Genomic DNA, 20,616 nt, shown 5'->3' with positions numbered 1-20,616 from the left:
GGGGGACACCTCGTGTGCAACAGTGGCAGCTGCAGATGGAGTGCTCGTACGACTGCGCTCTGTGGACGAGCTTTTGCTTCTGGAGGAGGAGGAGGAGGGTCGAACGCCTACAGCCAACTGTTTCCTATACCGTGGGCTAGGCAGCACTGTCCCACCACCGCTGTCCCCTGTGGACCCTGCATCCACCACATTAACCCAGTGCGCAGTGATAGACACGTAACGGCCCTGGCCATGCCGACTGGACCATGCATCAGTTGTGAGGTGCACCTTTCCACTCACTGACTGCTTGAGTGCATGGACAATGCGGTCTTTTACATGATGGTGGAGGGCTGGGATGGCTTTGCGAGAGAAGAAGTGGTGACTGGGTAGGTCATAGCGTGGTACTGCATAGGCCATGAGTTCGCGGAAAGCTGCGCTTTCCACCAACCGATAGGGCATCATCTCAAACGAGATTAGTTTGGCAATGTGGGCGTTCAAACCCAGTGTACGCGGATGAGAGACTGAGTACTTTCTTGACCTACTCATAGTGTCTGCTAGGGTGAGCTGGACTTGAGAGCTGCATATGGTGGAAGTAGCGGTGGACAGGGCGGACTGAGAGAGGGTTAATGATGGTGATGGAGTTGGTGTTCTTTCTGATGGCCTAGATTCAGTATTTCGTTGATATAACAGTGGGATTCCCTGACTGCTGTGGCCTTGCAACGACACCTCAACATTTGCTGCTGTGCTAACCGGTGAGCTTACAGTGGGGGAAACAATGTAGCATTGCTTACTACCTTCTTGGTGATCAGTTGCACATGTGGCACTTGAGGTTTGGTGTTGTGCCCACGCTTGCAAGTGCATGGTGGTTAAATGTCTAAGCATGCAACTGGTATTCAAATTTTTCAGATTTTTCCCTCGGGTAAAGGTCTTTGCGCACTTCTTACAGATAACCTTGGCCTGATCATGAGGATTTTGTTCAAAAAAGTGCCACACTGCACTCTTCCTACTTTGGCAGACATTTTGCGGCCTAGCACGCTGTGATCTTTTGACCCTCTGGACAAGCTGTCCAGCAACTCTTTTGATTTTTGGAACCTGTCTTTGGAGGGCTCCGGGGGTGCCAGATAACAGCTGTTGCGATGTCGATGTCTGCTGTAGATGCTCCTCATCTGAGCTATTGGAAGCAGCACCCTCTTCCCCCAATGGATGCCAATCTGGGACAACAACTGGGTCAACCATCACCTCCTCTTCAATGTCATGTGCACCTTCCTCTGTGTCACCGTGTATGGTGGTATAGTGTGCGGGAAGGGGCACCTGAGTCTCATCAGGGTCAGAATCTGGCTCTGTACACTGCGAGGACAATGTAGTGCTCTGAGTGAATGTACCAGCAGAATCATCTATCAGCGGCTGTGCATAAGTGCACTCCATGTCAGATTCATCTTGGCCTGGGTAATTCACCATTTCACTTGATAATCCAGGCATGGTATGTGAAAACAGCTCCATGGAGTATTCAGTAGTATGGCCTGCGTCATCCTTCAATCTTGGTTGGGGTGAAGGACACAAGGAAAGGTGTGGTTCATGAACATGAGCCTCCGATGACGACTCAGTGCTTTTACTTTTTACAACTTCAGAAGAGGAGGCGATAGAGCTGGAGGCTGAGTCAGCAATGTAAGACAAAACTTTTTCCTGATGCTCTGGCTTTAAAAGCGGTTTGCCAAACTCCTAGAAAACTAAGCCTTCGAAGACTTATGGAGCCGGACAATAACGCATTCGGTCCTATTTTGCTCTTGCCACTACCATCAGATCCACCACCAACACCATCATTACCAGCTGCCAACCCCCGCCCAATTCCACTGCCTCTTCCACCAGCCTTCCATATTTTTTGTAGAAATGTAGACAAAATCCAACAAACTATATAGTAATGTAAAACAAGGTACAAGGTGTCTATAGGACAGGGGAGATTTTGAATTTCTGCACACACTTGTGGACACTGGACACTTATGGATTGTGTGAGGCCCACTGAATATCACAGAGCTATGTCACAGGCTCGATGGCACAGGTGTGAAAAAAGTGACTACAGGATAAGGGAGATTTTGAATTTCTGCACACACTAGTGGACACTGGAAACTTTTGGATTGTATGAGGCCCACTGAATATCAGAGAGCTATGTCACAGGCTCGATGGCACAGGTGTGAAAAAAGTGACTACAGGATCACAGAGATTTTGAATTTCTGCACACACTAGAGGACACTGGACACTTTTGGATTGTGTGAGGCCCACTAAATATCAGAGCGCTATGTCACAGGCTCGATGGCACAGGTGTGAAAAAAGTGACTACAGGATAAGGGAGATTTTGAATTTCTGCACACACTAGTGGACACTGGACACTTTTGGATTGTGTGAGGCCCACTGAATATCAGAGCGCTATGTCACAGGCAGAAATTGGCTAGTGTATCACAAACTACAAGGTGTATGTAGAATTGGGCAGAATAGGAATCTCCCTAGAGTGTAGGTCTGTAAGAACGGAACAAGTCCTCCACTTATCCTTCCACAGTGACACACAGATAGCTTCACTGTGGCCGTGATAACAGCCGTTACACGGTACTGAGAGGAGCGTGCACGTACACGGCTGTCCGGTGTACGTAAAGTTGTCAAGCTCCGTGTTTTTTAAGTATACGGACTGACACACGCTGTCTCTCTATAGTTTTGAATGTGATCAAACAGCAAATATATTTAACTGTTTGAAAGCTAGACAAAACTAGTAGGTGCAGGTCTGTAAGAACGGAACATGTCCTCGACTTATTCTCACAGAGTGACACACAGATAGCTTCACTGTGGCCGTGATAACAGCCGTTACATGGTACTGAGAGGAGCGTGCATGTACACGGCTGTCCGGTGTACGTAAAATTGTCAAGCTCCGTGTTTTTTAAGTATACGGACTGACACACGCTGTCTCTCTATAGTTTTGAATGTGATCAAACAGCAAATATATTTAACTGTTTGAAAGCTAGACAAAACTAGTAGGTGCAGGTCTGTAAGAACGGAACATGTCCTCGACTTATTCTCACAGAGTGACACACAGATAGCTTCACTGTGGCTGTGATAACAGCCGTTACACGGTACTGTGTGAGGAGCGTACACCGCTGTATAGTGTGAAAAAATGCACGCTCAGTACCTCAGCAGGACAAAAAAAAAAATTGGGATTGCTTTTAAAAAAAGCAGTTTGCAGAGAAGTGGGTAAACAGCAATGCAGCTGTCAGGAAGCCTTAGAAGGCAGCCTAACAACCAACACCGCTGATCCACCACAATATAGCCTCCCCTTGCACTGCACACACAGTGACTGGTGTGTTGTACAGGCAAAATCGCTAGCAGCAGAAGCAGTTTTTTTTCTTCTTCCCTGCCTAACGCTCTCCCTACAGAATCAGCAGCAGCAACCTCTCCCTATGCTAAGATCGGCAGAAGTAAGATGGCGGTCGGCGTGCACGCCCTTTTATAACCCCTGTGACGCCCACCAAAGCAAGCCAATCACTTGCATGCCCTTCTGAAAGATGGTGGTGACCCCTGCCTATGTCATCACGTTGCCCACAGTGTCCGTGGATCCTGATTGGCTGAAAAAGAGCGCAAAACAAACTTTTGAAACGCGGCTTTGGCACGTAAGTCGCCGACCTCGTGGCCGACCTCATCCTAGGGTCGGGTTTCGTTTCATGAAACTCGACTTTGCCAAAAGTCGGCGACTTTTGAAATTTTTCGACCCGTTTCGCTCAACTCTACTGGACACATCATCAATTTTCCATGTAAATATATTTCTAAAGGTGCTATTGTCATGAAACTCTCAGCACATGTCAGTAAAAACCCATCCAATCCACACAGGTAAAGAAGTAAAACCATAGATGTCCATAAATGAAGTTATGTGTGATAATGAGAAATGATACATGAAAAAAGTATTGAACACATAAAAAGGAGGTGCAAAAAAACATGGAAAGTCACATGACACCAGCTGAAACCTATCAGTAATTAGAAAGCAATCCTGTCACTTAGTAAAAATAATATCAGACGGTTCAACTGATGGCCTATAAAAAGTTGTCTCATTACTAAGGTAACAAAGGAGGAAAGAAAAAGACCGGGTTTCTCAATGTGTCCGTGCTGACCACACAAGGACAGGATTATTCTTCAAAGCTTTATTGTGCCAACGCGTTTCGTGGCAAATCTGCCACTTACTCAGGGCCAAAGAATTCTTTGAAGAATAATCCTGTCCTTGTGTGGTCAGCGCAGATACATTGAAAAACCCAGTCTTTTTCTTTCCTCCTTTGTGACATTGGTATCTACGGGAGTCTGCAGCGACCACTGATTGCTTTTACATTCTGCAAGGGGTTGTGACTGTTCACAACCTGTAAAGGTAAGTGCACTAACCATGTATTGTCACCCAAAATATCAATTTATTTCCCTATGTGCGCTCTCTTTCCATAATTTCTTTACTAAGGTGCCACACAAGAAACACCTCATGATTTGAAAAAACAGTTAACAATAGAGCCATTTTAAACCCAGAAAAAAAGCGCAAAGGCAATAATGAATTGAAGCTATGCTATATTGAAATACAAACAAATCAAGATAGTGGCCCAATTTATAAAAGTGTTGCTCCACCAAAATCGTCAGGGCAGAGCAGGGTCTGGACCTGGTACACCTTACAGGCAGGGACTGGCGTTAAGGCCCCTTTACATTTAGCGATGCACCAGCGATCCCAACCACGATACGACCCGGTCAGGATTGCTGGTGCATCTCTAAATGGTTCCTAGTGAGCTGCCACACAGGCAGATCTCACCAGCGATGTAGCGATGCTCGGCGGTCGCACTTACCTTTCAGACGAAGCTATGACCGCTGTCTTCTGCCCACGTCCATAGCTCGCTCGTCGGCGCCAGCTGGAAGCCGATGACGAGAAATGGATGTGGACAATCTCGCACGATCAGCGACAGCCAGCGGGGGAGCCGGTCGGAGGTAAGTATCACATGCAGCGATATCGCTGCTGCGTCACAAAATTGGTGACGCTTTAGCGATATCGCTAACGATATCGCTATGTGTAAAGCCCCCTTAAGATTTGTGGTGCACACTACTTTTCAAACACACCCAATTCATTAAGTTCGCGTGCACTGATCAAGGAATCAGCATCTTACTTCAACATTTCCCCTCATGAAGACCGGCTCCCTTTACATCGGTCTTGTTGAAGAGGAGCCAATGAGTTACACTGCAATTAATCAGATTTAATTATCAGGAATTTATTTTACTCACTTATATAGTTCCACTAAATTTCTACAGCGCTTTACATACAATTACATATCTGTCCTTATTGGAGCTCAAAATCTAAATTCCCTATTAGGCCTGGATCACACTTCCGTTTTTTTAAATCCGTCCAAATCCGTCGTTTTCCGTTAAAAAATGGATCCGCCATGTTTTGGCGGATCCATTTTTTTTCCCATAGACTTGCATTAGCGGCTACCGCCGATCCGTCAAAAAAACGGATCCGGTAGCATCCGTTTGCGGCAAAAAATGGAAACAGATCCGTTTGGTGGACACAAAAAATGAATGTGTGAAACAGGCCTAAGGCAACCAAAGTGCCTGTAGGAGATTATATGCATATGTTCTCCTTGGCAAATATACAAGCCTCTATAGTCCATAAGCTCCATTGCAGTGGTGAGGTCTTCGTCTATCAGAAGTATGATTATTTGGGCTAGTGCACATGGCCATATTTTTGATCTGAGTATGAGCTGACAAAACATCTGATTGTACATGGACCAATGTTATACTATGGGGCAATGCACATGTCCATTTTTTTTGCTTGGAGAGAGTCGGTCTAGAGAAATATTTGCAACATGCCTGAATTTGATCTGATATTCAGATCGCACTTGGCCATGCAAATCAATAAGTCCATTAAAACATCGGACCGCACTCGGATGACACCTAAGCGCAGTCCGATTTCCATAGACTGATAAACAGAGAAGATGGAGACATTATTGTCTCCATCTTCTGCTCATCCAAAGAATAGGAGCACACTGTGATCACACTCTGAGTATCAAACTCTGATCAGAGTTTGATCATGGTGTGATTTGCATAATTTGCCCAATATTCTCGGATGAGAGATTATACATTTGTGTACGCCGAGCATTTCTCATAGCACTGGTGGGCAAGTCTGGTATTTTTATTCTCCTGAGTTCCACCCACACTGTGGCCCTATAAAACAGTATCACATATTTGTCATATATTTCTCTCAAGACTGGTTAGCTTGTTCTGCACTGTTTTGAAGATTACTGTAAAATGTCTTATTGCTAATTTGAAAATCTGCTTCAAGTTGTTCAGTTTCTATTTTCATATAGCTCTTTTCTGCCTAAACACACATGAAATAACAATCCTGACAGGCATTCCTTTTTGTACATATGTTGTTATACGCTCCATTAGGCTGTGCAGCTTTTGTAACAGAATATTCCAACAGATTCCCGTGATGTTTGAATGCTCTAAGGCCTTGATGCTTCTATGACTCGGCAGTACTTTCACACAACTTTCTTATTTATCCTGAAATTATCTGTTCTTCTTTGTTAGACCTGAGATTTTGTTTCCATTTCTCTTCAATTTCCAAGGCATGCTTTGCTTTGAATTTCTGTTCTATCCTAAAAATCAATATAATATCAGTCTCATATGACAAGTTTTTGAATCTGCAATCATTTCCACGGTAGAAAGTTAAAAAAAAAGAATGAGATACCGTGTTTGTCACAGATGATAATACAGAGCGTCTATCTATGGCCAACTGACTTGTATATCTGATTTATACAAGTGTCAGCTGCCAAATCCAGACTAGTTTGTCTTTCCATACAGACTGCAAATGTCAGTGGTCAGTTTTTAAACAGATTTAGGGTTTATGCATGCTATTCATTACAGATCTGTAGAACCTTACAGTTGAAATCCATCGTAAAACGATCTCTATAGGTGTCTATTGGGTCATTCAGCAGAGATGTGCCCATCCTGTCTGTAAATTTACAAAAACATCCATTTGTCATGACACAAATTCAATACACACTAGTGACCTGTCTGCAAAATCCTTGAGAGAGTTCAAAAATGGATTTTAACCACAAAGTAGCACAACCACACAAATGCACAAATAGCTTAACCTTTAAAGTGGCTGTCAACTACTATGGAAACCCCTTCTCGATCTCAATGTTTGCTCTCGTGCCGGTGCAGTTACAGCGGTGTTGGCACTCTCATTCCCAAGGCTCATATGAGGTTCTTCTGACATGTGAGCCCTGCATCCAATCATTGATGGTGTCACTGCCCTTGCATTCGGACATATAAGGCTGTGTGCACACGCTGCAGATTGTGATGCGGATTCATCGGCGCGGATTTTGTAAAATCCGCAGGTGAAACTGCAGGTCAAAAGACCTGCGGTTTTACCTGCGGATTGCTCTGCGGTTTTGCCCTGCGGTTTTTCATCTCCTCAATGGAGGAGATGGCAAACCGCAGCAGAATCTGCAGAAACAATTGACATGTCAATTCTTTCTGCGGATTGAAAACAGCAGATAATCCGCGCAGAAAATTCCACACCGTCTGCACTACGGTTTTTGATTCCCATAGGGAATCATGGTACTGTACACCGCAGCAAAAACTGCTGCGAGTCCGCAGTGGCCAAATCCGCTGCGGAACCACAGCAAAATCTGCAGCGTGTGCACACAGCCTCAATAATCAAAAGGAAGTGAGAGCTGCGACTTGCCAATCACTTCCTCTTGGTTACTAATACGTACAAAGGCATGGACTATGTAGCCAGTGCTGATTGGGTGCAGGGATCACATGTTATAACAACCTCACATGAGTTACGGGAATTAGAGTGCTGACACCACTGGAAGGGCGCTGGCACTAGAGGTGAGTATATGCATTTTTATTTTCTCTGGCTCAAAATTCAGATTAAGAAGTGGTTGTAACTAGTAGTCGACAGCCTCTTTAAGGAAAAAGTAACTTTTTGCATGTTTGTTTTATCCTCACGTTCCCACTATCAGGTTGTTGATATGCGTGAGTATGGTGCACGTTCCACTTATATGCTAGTGTCCGAGTTTGACAGCTACATTTCACTGGTTAACAATCGCTAGTGATGAGCGAGTATACTCATTGCTCGGGTTTTTCCGAGCATGCTCGGGTGTCCTCCGAGTATTTTAGCGTGCTCGGAGATTTAGTTTGTGTTGAAGCAGCTGCATGATTTGCGACTGCCAGACAGCCTGAATACACGAGGCATTCCTCACATGTAATCAGCCTGTCCAGTAGCCACAAATCATGCAGCTACGCCGACACAAACTAAATCTCCGAGCACGCCAAAATACTCAGAGGACACTCGAGCATGCTCGGGAAAATCCGAGCATGCTCGGGAAACCCGAGCACCGAGCATACTCGCTAATCACTAACAGCCACAGTCAAATCTCTGTTAGAGACAGATGCCGGCTATGTAATATATCTGGCATCAGCCGCATGTGGGGGAAAGTACAATTCCTGAGCCCCCTCACACATGTAAACCCCTTCCCAGGAAGTTAATTAATGTTGTAATGTAGGAATGGTTATAATGTTACTGGCAGAGTAATATGAAATCTTTTTTTTCAAGGCTAGTCATCTTGTGCCATTAGTCTCAACATATATAGTCAAGAGATGAAGTAAGGAAGGACAAATCCTTAGCTCTGTGTGTTTCCAATTTTATACAGAAGCAAAGATATTTTAGCAAATTTATTTGAAACTAGCTGAAGAGCCCGGCGTTGCCTGGGCATAGTAACCAACTGTGATTAGTTATAACAAATTATAATGATTATACTGCACATAAAAACCATGCATCTAATCCTATCCTATGTGATACTGACTGCTGAGCCATGTATCTAATACTATTCTGTGTGATATTGTGTGCTGAGCTGTGTATCTAATCCTATCTTGTGTGATACTGTCTGCTTAGCTGTGTATCTATTCCTATCCTGTGTGATACTGACTGCTGAGCTTTGTATCTAATCATATCCTGTGTGATACTGCCTGCTGAGCCATGTGTCTAATCCTCTCCTGTGTGATATTGACTGCTGAGCTGTGTATCTATTCCTATATTGTGTGATACTGACTTCTGAGCTGTGTATCTAATACTATCCTGTGTGATACTGATTGCTGAGCTGTGTATCTAATCCTATCCTGTGTGATACTGCCTGCTGAGCCATGTGTCTAATCCTATCCTGTGTGATACTGACTGCTGAGCCATGTATCTAATCCTATGGTGTGTGATACTGGGCTCCCTCTGCAGTCTGTGTCAGAGTGTGGTCTGTGTTGACACGGTAATAAAGTGTGTTATTTCCAGCTTTACAGAAGGACAATAACACCATAGAAATGATAAGAATAATAGGCCTCAGTTACCACAACTGTCTACAAAGAAAACTATTGCTCTTAGCAACCAATCACAGCTCATTTTTCATCTTTTAAACAGCTCTGGGACAGCGTGGCGAGTTTTGAGTGGCAACTTTTGTGTTTCGACTTTTATGTGGCGAGGTTGGTAAATGTGTGGTGAAATGTGTGCTGAAGGTGGTATATGTGTTGAAGCACGTGGTAGTGTGTGGCGCATTTTGTGTGTGTGTTCATATCTCCGTGTGTGGTGAGTATCCCATGTCATGGCCCCAGCTTAGCAACTGTATGGTATATACTCTTTGGCGCCATCGCTATCATTCTTTAAGTCCCTCTTGTTCACATATGGCAGCTGTCAATTTGACTCCAACACTTTTCCTTTCACTTTTTCCCCAGTATGTAGATAGGGGCAAAATTGTTTGGTGAATTGGAATGCACGGGGTTAAAATTTCGCCTCACAAAACAGCCTATGACACTCTCGGGGTCCAGACGTGTGACTGTGCCAAATTTTATGGCTGTAGCTGCGACGGTCCGGATGCCAATTCCAGACATACATACATACATACACATCCACATTGATCTTTATATATTAGATTTAGCATATTACAAAGTATGCCTTGCATTATAAAATGATTTTCTGGAAGTATTCTCCGCTGATGTTTTTATTAAACTTAATTATTTTTATTTTTTAATGAATTTCCAGGTTTCCTACATTCTTTCAAATTAATCATGAAAAAATAAAACATTTTTAATTAGTTCAAGACCAGGACATTTGTCACCCTTTCTTGACTAGGCAAATCTTTATGTTTCTTCATACATGTGGTTTAAAGAGCTCCAATATTTTTCTCGTTTTGATATTCAAATATTGCATCGTTTTTGTGAAATACAAAACTTAATAATTATGTTTATCAGTGGCAAAATAAAAGAAATACTTTTTGTATAACTTTCCTATTTTTATAACACAAAGGGCCACTAAAATACATTTTGAAAACTTTTGCCCTTTATGAACCTTTTTTTTAATGTTTTGGACACATGTTAGTTTTTTTTTTTCACAAATGGGAGAGATTACTAACAGTAATTAGGATTTTCAATTGTATTTTAGATTTCCTTCCCTGTATTCATTTATCTATTTATTTAATTAACACATCGTGCTCCCATAAGGCCACAAAAAGCATTTTTTGGAAATCTCAACATAATTTCATCTGTAACTGGGGTGATATGTTAGCTCTAGTTACAGGTTGGGAAATTCAACCTCCTGACTCTATAGCAGAGAGCAAAAATGAATGGGTCTCCTTGAATTCAGCAGGTCCTGCGCTCTGCCTACACCAAATGATTACATGACTATTGAGTCCAGAGGAGGAAGTGCTGTCAATACTTCCTATTCTGTATACACAACACTGTGTACACAGCAATATTGAAGGCGGAAATGATAATAAATAGAGGTCATTGGATCAATCAGTGGAGAATTTAATTCAAGATAAATCTCCTAAAATTAGCAGGTCCCCGCAAATTTGAAGAGTTTGCGATTCAATCTGCCAGGTGCCATGTCACCATTTCACACAAGATTCACATAGTGAGCAAATGATGACTAGAATAGCCAGGTGGGATTTCCCATATGTCATGCAGCTATAACATCAATTAGTTTATTGCAGACAATCAGGGGGACTATCACAACCATTATAATGGATGGGGGCTAACCAACCAGCACCATTTTATTAATTTACAGCAAAGAAATAGAGGTCATAGATGACAGCTCACCACACACACAGGGACAGACAATGTTGTATTACTGAGCTATTATTGAGGAACATTGAATTGCAAACAATGGGCAGAGAATGATAGGGCAGGTGAAAGCAGCCATGCCAATTTAATTGATTAAATATATGGTGTATCCGGTGTCTATTTTGAAGAAAATCTCTCTTTTTCTTTATCTCTCTTCTCTCTCACTTCCTCCTATGGTCATAATAACAATAAAACAGATTGGGTACAATGTTGGAGAAGTGCGAAAGCTTCTACACATCTTTCCAAAGCAAATAGAGTGTTTTGAAATTCACAAATCAATTTTTTTTAAAAATTGCCAAACCTGGTGAATTTGAATTTCAAAAGGTTAGATCATCTCTATAAATAAAAATATTCTGCCTTCTCTGAGGAGTCTGGCTGTGTCTGACAGCCGTCTCTGCGCTCCCACAGCTGCTACAATATGCAATGATGTATTAGTACATCAATGTAGAGCATACTGTGGACCCCCCAGAAGTTTAAATTTACTGGGCTGCCTGGAAGTAGTTAAAATGCAATACTAACATTTTAACAACTTTTCTCCAATTTACTTAATCCAATCCCATCAATCATCCAAAGATTTTTTTGATTTAGCACTAAAAAGTATGCTGCCCTTAAAGGAAATGGTGCATCGCTGTCTATCCCTTGTCCTTTTTACATGACAGCAAGATTAAATAATCAGTTCTATGTCATTGAAGTTGCTCTGAAAGTAAGCGTTATGCTTAACAAACTTCCACATTCAGGTCATTGCTATGGAAACATATGACGTTGATGTTCCTTCTCAAATTTTACGTGGGTCAGAGTGGGTGCAGTGTAGACCTGATCTGTGTCCTCCCTGCATTTCTTGTACAGATCATTGCTAGCACTGATTTAACTAACGGCCAGGTATTATGACATAAAGGCACACGGGAATAACACAGATAATATTTCTGACACCTTCAGCCAAATGAAATAAAGTTAATATATAAATGCATTTAAAATAGATAAAAAAAAGAAAATATAATATACTAATTTCTGAAGCATGTACAGATGCCAATTACCAACTAGAGATAAGGGAAGGACTCAGAAGTAAAATTACTTGAATAAAAGAAAAAGTACACAAATTGGGTATTGTTAGGCACAGTAGAATAATAGAATAATAGGAACATAACCAATGGCGCAACTTGAAGCTCGTAGATCACAAGTCGACAAAAGGGCCCTTAAATATTATTGTTGGTCTTCTTGTTTGGACTAAAGGGACTATTTGCATCCTTTAGGCTCTATTCCCCAGGTGTGACTGCGATCCCTGCACCTTCTATAGTTATACACATGGATCTTACTTCTCTATGATTCGGTGCTATACTGTACAGTGGGAAAATGTTATAATCTCCCTCCCAAAGAAAAAATATTAATAAATTAGCTCGAGACATTTACCACAAAGGTTAAACATGCAAATACACTAATTGCATCAACAAGCATCCATACAGATATTACTTTTTATTGATGTAGATGTCAAAGTATTTGTATTAGCACAATATTTATGCTCCAAAACATCACTCAGTCTGATTCTATGTGAATCTTGATTTTCGGGGATTAACCTGATCTATCACAATAGTATTTCCATTAAACAAATATTAATTATAAATATTACAGTGATATTATCTTTCCGCTTAGATAGTGGATATTGAGCTGAGATATACTCATAACAGTGTGCGTTATTGATGAACATGATGGACCTAGGTTTTTTTTCATCCTATGCAACTATATAACTATGTACTGTACTCAGGAGTCCACAGAGCCTCAGACACAGGCTCGGACTGGCCCATAGAAGAATAGGAGAGTCCTCCAATGGGACCTTGTACAAGAGTCAGAAAAAATTCTCTTATGTGAACAGTACTTGGCACAATACTAGATTCACTATAGGTACACAGCATCACATTCATTTAAAAAGCTACCCAGTTCTTTATTATATAAGTTTGCAATTGAGGATAATGCCACATTTACATGTAGCTAAAAAGTGGAGCTTTGGAGTTGGTTACTGGTGGGCTCTTGGCGCCCCAGTCTGACACTGCTCAGACAAGTGAAGTTCTTCCATGCAAAATAGCATATTATATCATAAGAAATTAATTTATAAATAATAATGACATTATTAATAATTGGAATTGCACAGATATAGCTTCATTTCCTTTGAGAGCTAAATCAATCCGGCTTCAGTTGGCAGGCAAGTTCTCCGATTTCTTCCATGCGATTGATTAGAGTTGAGCATGGACCATGGTCCAATAGTATCATCAGTACTTAGAACACTGCAGACTTCCTACTACCTTCTGGCAACTTGGGCATTGTCTCTGACTGGTATGGGACCAAGGAATCATGAGTGCTCTGATTTGACTGCCTCGGAGTGCAAATATACCAGGGTCCTGGGAATTATTCACTGAAACTTATTATTGATTTACATGGTTGGAATTCATGCATCATCTATTAATTTCTATGGAACTTTATCTCATATCTATCTATCTATCTATCTATCTATCTATCTATCTATCTATCCCATATCTATCTATCTATCTATCTATCTATCTATCTATCCCATATCTAGCTATCCATCTATTTTTCCATCTATTTATTTGTATATCCCATACATTTATCTGTCTTCTATTACTTTATTTTGCTGTGTAATTTCTCCCTTCCTTGATGCGCAATATATAGATGCTTTATTAGTGTGACCCCCAGAACACATGACTATCCTGAATATTCCCATGTTTGCTTGGTTATTTGTACTATTTTGATATCACGCATGTTTTCTGCAATGCATTTCTGTACTAGCAATTTTCTTATTCATCTTAAAGCAGCTCTCCTACAAAAATGCGACTTTTTACACCATTCATTATCAGAATTCCAGATTGCACCTCTTACACTTAATAATGTGTTTCTATAGTAACATGACGTGTGTTCTGTTACCAGTCGGAGGCACAACACTGCCGAGGGCCCACTAATAATGCAGAAGTAAATAAATACAAATAAAAATGGTTTCATCTCGGTATATAACATTCCGAATGCTATGAATGCTTTATATAGTCAGACTGAAAGAAAGACGTGATAATGAACATATTTCTATTGGGTAGTGTGCTGATGGAAGACGCGGGCAGCAGTAATAATAATAATAACAACGATACATCATGAAAGAAGTAATAAATAATGTAAGGGAAAGCCTTTGTGAGTTACTGTATATTAAATAAGATGTCAACTTACCATTCAGTTCACATCACAGGTCTGCAAATCACATATGGTTTTACATCTTACAAAAAGCTACACATTCTTTTATTTGAGGCTGAGTGTATGAAAACCTACATTACTTTGCTATGGTGTTTTACAGACTATAAGGCACAAAATGACAATAAGATTTATAGATACAGGATACAATTTTGCTTACAATATAAACATAAGACACAAAGGTTCCTGAATATCATTTCAGTTCTTCGATTTTATTAAGAGTCACTTTAGTAAGAAAACAATGATTGATTACTTCATAGACTTAATCAATCATCAATTATCTTCAATAATCATCAATTATTACATTTCTCTAATCTGAAGGTTAGAGTTTAATAAAAATTATTTCCGATGACAAAAGTAAGTAATTTTAATTACACTATCTCTTTACTTTTTTGATCCCATTCATGACCTGGTGATTTTTCTTTTTTTTTGTTTTGTCCTCTGCTTCTCTAAAGTGATAACTTTTTATTTTTCAATCAATATAGCCGTATGAGGGCTTGTTTTTTGCAGGCTGAGTTGTAATTTTGAATAACATTATTCATTTTACCTTATACTGTACTGGAAAACTGTAAAAAAAAAATTCCAAGTGCTTTGAAATAGCAAAAAAAATGCAATTCCACTATTTTTTTTTTCATTTGCAAAGTTCAGTCTATGAAAATCTGACCTGGTAAAATGATTTTCCAGATCAGTACAAGTACACAGGCATCAAACATGTGTGGTGCCCCTGAGGGTCCAGTCGCCACAGAGGTACTGCAACTCATTCAGAGGTGCGGTATCCCACTCTCAAGTAAGGAGGGAGCACTACCCAGGACTCTAACACTTGCACCCAGCACACACCAGTTCCTTCAGGGTATCTAGGTGTACCCTTGGGGAGGATGGCCTCATCCCAGGCTGGCTAGGAAAGGGTGTTGGGGAATGAGTGGGGAAGGTAGGAAAAAGGGGAGGAGCTTAGAAGGTGAGAGTGACTGACAAGTGACAGTTAGTTGGAGGAGCTAGTGCTGAGGTAAAAGGATTGTTCTGGAAAGCGTCAGTCAGTCAGAGGGGAGTGAGAGGAGTAAGGGCTGACAGGGTCTGAGGAGAATTAGTGAGCTGGTGACGGGACAGCAAAAGAGAAGGACTGGAGTAGGAAAAACTAGAGAGAGTTGTAAGGGGAGCTTGAAGGAAGCTCCTGGGAGGACAGAAGGGGTCCTTGGGGCACAGGAAGTGCGGAGGCCACCTGTGGGGCCCGTATCCAGAAGTAGAGGGACCAGGTCACAGTGGGGTACCGGCCCCGAGCCCAGTAGAGAAATCACCAGATTCAGCTGGAAAGCCAGAGGCTGAGGTAACTGCATGTACCTCAGCTGCAAACACATCCATTCACTAAAAGGCAGCTATATAGGAGCAAGGGGACTCAAAGAATGAGGCCCGACAAGGGCCTCAGCTGTTGGCTTGGGGACATTGTTTGTGAAGGTACTGGGCAGGAGAGTGAAAACCAGTACAGTGAGATGGCCAGGTGAGGCATATACAGAAAGGAGTCCTGGAAAGGTGCATCCTAATCTACCTGGGAGCTTGTTGGACCCCTCACCTGGAAGACATGGCACCAAGCGGGCACCTGTGCACGCCAGAACAGTGAGCAAAGTATTGGAAACTGCACCCAGCTGTGTCCTCTGTGTCATTCGCGTCTCACCTGCCCTGCACCGCATTCACCACCACAGCCACCATCTTTTCTTATCACATCCCAACTGCCCTTTGACAAAGCTCTGCCTGTGGAGAGCTGTAACAATTCTGCTGCATTACCATCAGTCCCAGAGGATCTGCTTTGCAGAGCTGGTCACCTCTGACCAGAAACCACAGGTGGCATCACGACTAAACCCCCTACAAACTACCTCATCATCATCTTTTATTTATCCCATCTTCATCCTTTATTAATTTTACTTGACGCCCAGGGCCACAGATCGAGTCCCTGCTGCCGTGACATCTTCTCTTTTAAGGACCATCCAGCCCGGTACTGAGTAACTTAACACCCTGTGGGGTGCTCCACATGCAGGTATTTTTTAATTTCACAGTATTTTTTAATCCCCTTAGGGGACTTGAAGCTGTGTTAGTCTCATCACTTGTTCTATATAAAGCAGTACATTAGCCCTGCCAACTACAGTAAAAATCACAATCTCCTACAAATGCCATCTACATGCTGGCTTTCTCAGGAGGATTGTATTGACAGGCATGGAAGCCATCAGCACACCCCCAGATGTCATGACATCCCATCGGCACCCCGTGATGACATCAAGGGTGCACCAATGGGAGCATGGAACGATGTGCCTTCCAGATTGCGCTTGTTAAATGCTGCTGATAAAAGCACATGATGGCTGATTAAGTCTTCCATCATTTGCCAGGAAAGATGCAGACTCAGCATGCAAGCCTGCAACAAAGGCAGGGACATGACATATAATATACGTGTTTGTCATATGTTGTGAAAGTTAATTTTTTGTTGATATGATTCTTTATTTTTGTGTCATAATATGCATACGTCATATACTGCAGATGAGCAAATTGTTTTATGTTGAATCAAATTCTCCTCCAAATTAGAAAAAAATCCAAATTGCTTAAGATTCCATTACAGCGAAACCATGAAAATGCATACCATTTCGCTAGATTGAAAATAGGTGGGAAGGTAGTAAAAGACAAATTAAAAATAATACTTCACGTACTTAAATTTCAGCAGATTTACTCATCGTTATCATTTACCAATCACTTATTTTTAGGATATTTTTTATTAAAATACCATTGTTTTTCATCACTCTTTAGACAAGAACAGAGTTATAGTATAGATGTCTGGGTGTGCTCTTTGTATTAAAACCTACTTGACAATAGATTTATTTACTATATTTTTGGTTTATTAATATTGTCTCATGCGTAGGCATTGCAAACATAGAATAATCAATGTTCAAACACATGGGTTGTGTATAAAAAGAGAAACCATGTACCCAATAAATTAAAAATGGGAAACTTCAAATAATATATGTAAGCTACAAAGAATAGATGAAATAGCCCCCACCCAAAAAAAATGTAGAAAATGTAAAAAAACACATTTTTTCAAATATCATAAAACTAATCAAAGACAAAAATAAGAAAAAAAAGAGTATTGAAATGGATCAATGGTGAAAACACCAAATCAAAAGTTACACATAAGCGCAAAAAAAATTTACAACAAAATTAATGCATTGAGGAGGATAAAAATTGATGCAAAAACAAACTGTCATGGTTTGAACAGGGTTCTTGCCCTGTACTCACAGGGTTAAGTGTTCGTGGCCTGTTTCTGGATCTGGGAGGGGTATTTATACTCACGCTTTACCAGGGTTCTCTGTCAGCTATACTGTTGCTCTGGTGTGTCTGACCCCTGGTGTGCCTGTATTCTGCGTTGCTTGTTTGCTTCCCGTGTATGACCCGGTCTGTTCCCTCACTCTGTACTCCGTCTCTTGTTTTGGTACTATTGTCTTTTCTGGTTCTGACCTCCTGGCTTTGCTATCGTTACTCTGTTACAGTTTGTCCCTATTGTACCATCTACTGCCCTTTCTGGTTTTCTGAACTATTGCTTCGTCCTGACTATCCATTCCGTCTAACCCTTTGGTACTGTATTGCTATCTTGTGCCTTGACCCCGGCTTCACCTGGTTTCTGTCTCTGTCTATGCCCCTTGGTAACACTGTCCTGTAGTTACCTTTCTAGGAGTTTCCCTGCAGCTCCTAACTCCGTGGAGCTTAGGCCACGCTCCCAGCAGTCACGTGCTTCAGGTCCTGATACTCTGAAGCACGCATCATCACCGCTGCTGCCCTGCTCCGCAGGTATCTTTGAGCACTGTTTTTGTACTCAGGACACACGCACTGGCTCAGTGAGCAAATGCAGTGTGGGGTTCCTGACACAAACAATAACCATAACTTTTTACCCACAGACTTTATATATTAAGCAGTCTCAAAATCTAGCCACAACTATGGCAATAAATAATAATCTACAGCCCAAAGTCATCAAGTGACAAATACCCCAAGGGTGGTTATGCTGTAATACAGGGTTGGGGAACATTTTTACTGCAAAGGGCCATTTGGTTATTTACACAAACCTTCAGGGGCCGTACAAATTGCACATTAACTCCACCCACAAAGTATGTTCTGATTCTGGCACTGGTGAACACTGTGTGTATTTGCTTTCAGAGCAAGAAAGCATGAATGGGGTACCGCTGTCAAAATACAGCTGTCGTCCAAAGTTCTGCAGTCTTGGGAATCTGCTCAGGGGCCAGACAAAAGAGTATTGAGGGCCATAAATGTACAGAGGGCCTGAAGTTCCCCACCTCTGCTTTAATGCATCAGTATATGAACAACAAATAATCAGGTAATAATAGTGCTTACCCATATTGGTCATGTTCTTATGTGCACTCAGCAGTCCCTACTTAGAATGGACAGTACAAAAACTTGGCCAACACTATGATACACATTTATACACAAAGTAAGTCAAGTATATACTTTAAACTCTGATAATTTGCAATTTTGTGCCAAAATCATCAAGAGAGGACACCAAGCTTTATGGAATTGGCAAGAAATGTCTCTAATGCTTGATTTATGCCTTTTCTAAGTAACACACAACTCTTTCAAGAAGCTTTAAAATGTTGCATATTAGTCTTCAACTGAGCAAAAAAAAATAAGATTTTGCACTCCATTAGGGTCCTAAAGTAAAAAGGTGCAAAATAATTTCTCAATTTTAAAAGTTGCAAATAATAAACATTTGAATATCGAAAACTTTGCTCATATTGTGGAGCTAATTATTTTTTTTTCATAGAAATAAGATTATAAATAGCAAAAAAACAATATTTTATTCCCCAAAAACAGTGATGAATCGTAGTCTCAGACATTAGAAGAGTATTCTATGTTAAACTTGGCAATTTGAAGAATGTCTAGTCTAACTTTCCACTATCTAAGAATTAGACCTTACTATTGATAAATGCCGCAATGATTTCATATGAAATTCTATTGAAATATTCAAACCTGGATTATTTTTTCATCTTCAGCCACTGAAGCAAAGATTAATTGACAAATATACATGCTGTAGAATTCATCTGGAACAACAAGCAGAGCTACATTGTGTTCCTAATATATTCTTAAACCTGTCACCTGAGATAACTGCTGGCTGAATGACCTGCAAAATTTATTTGGCTAACTTGTTCTGTAGAAATAAAGGTTATGCCACGGTTCTACACTATTACATGCATTACTACATTCAACACATGCAGACCTTCCACTACTTCATAAATGGCAGATGCCTTTAGAGATGGTCATTCTGGAAAAATATTATTCCAGCTTTGATAATTGTCAAGGTCCATTGACAGTAAGGGTCCCGTTACACTAAACGATGCACCAGCGATCCCGACAACAATACAACCTGGTCAGGATCGCTGGTGCATCGCTACATGATCGCTAGTGAGCTCTCAAACAGGCAGTCTCACCAGCAATCAGGAACAGCGAGGATGCTAGCGGGTAACCAAGCCTGCGTGGTGTTTAGTTACCCACTATTTACCCTGGATACCAGCTCCCAGCATCTGCTTACAGCGCTGGGAGCTTGCTGATCACTGGTCTCCCGCTGGCACACGTGATGCGTGCTGGCCAGTGGGAGACCAACGATCAAAAAATGGCCCAGGACATTCCTGCATGATCAGCGATACCCGGCGGGGGGCCGGTCATTGATGCGTGCCACACACAGCGAGATCGCTGGCAAGATCGCTGATGCGTCACAAAATCGTTGACGCATCAGTGATCTTGCTAGCAATCTCGCTTAGTGTGAAGTACCCCTTAGCTCTTCTTTACAGAATTCTATTATTTTAGCCCATTTCCAACATTGGTGGTCCACGGTCATAGCAACTGAGCAATTCCGCTACATACAGGCATACAGGCGATCAGATCATCATCTGTATGTAGCAGAGCTGATCGGACAAGTGCAGCTTCTAGTCTCCCATGGAGACTATTGAAACATGCAAAAAGTAACAATAAGGTTTAAAAATATTTAAAAAATGTAAAAAAATATCAAAGATACACATGTTTGTTATCACCACATTCAGAATCTCCCAATCTAAAAATATAAAAAAAGAATTAATCCAATTGGTATACAGCGTAACGAGAAAAAAAATAAAAATGCCAGAAGTTTTTTTGGTCACCGTGACATTGCATAAAATGCAATAACGGGCGATCGAAAGATCATATCTG

At 41.3% G+C, this 20,616-nt stretch overlaps 1 protein-coding gene across 1 annotated transcript in view; it reads right to left on the bottom strand.

The window, feature by feature from the left end:
• The window catches only part of IL1RAPL1 (interleukin 1 receptor accessory protein like 1), a 2,193,655-nt gene that overhangs the window by 2,035,199 nt on the left and 137,840 nt on the right, over window positions 1–20,616 (bottom strand). The window lies entirely within an intron of this gene.

Source organism: Dendrobates tinctorius, unplaced genomic scaffold (assembly GCF_039654945.1).
Source record: "Dendrobates tinctorius isolate UK_male_01 unplaced genomic scaffold, ASM3965494v1 ptg000016l, whole genome shotgun sequence".
Classification (NCBI taxonomy): domain Eukaryota; kingdom Metazoa; phylum Chordata; class Amphibia; order Anura; family Dendrobatidae; genus Dendrobates; species Dendrobates tinctorius.
The sequence above is the reverse complement of the archived record's forward strand: the minus strand, read 5'-3'. Positions and strand labels throughout refer to the sequence as shown.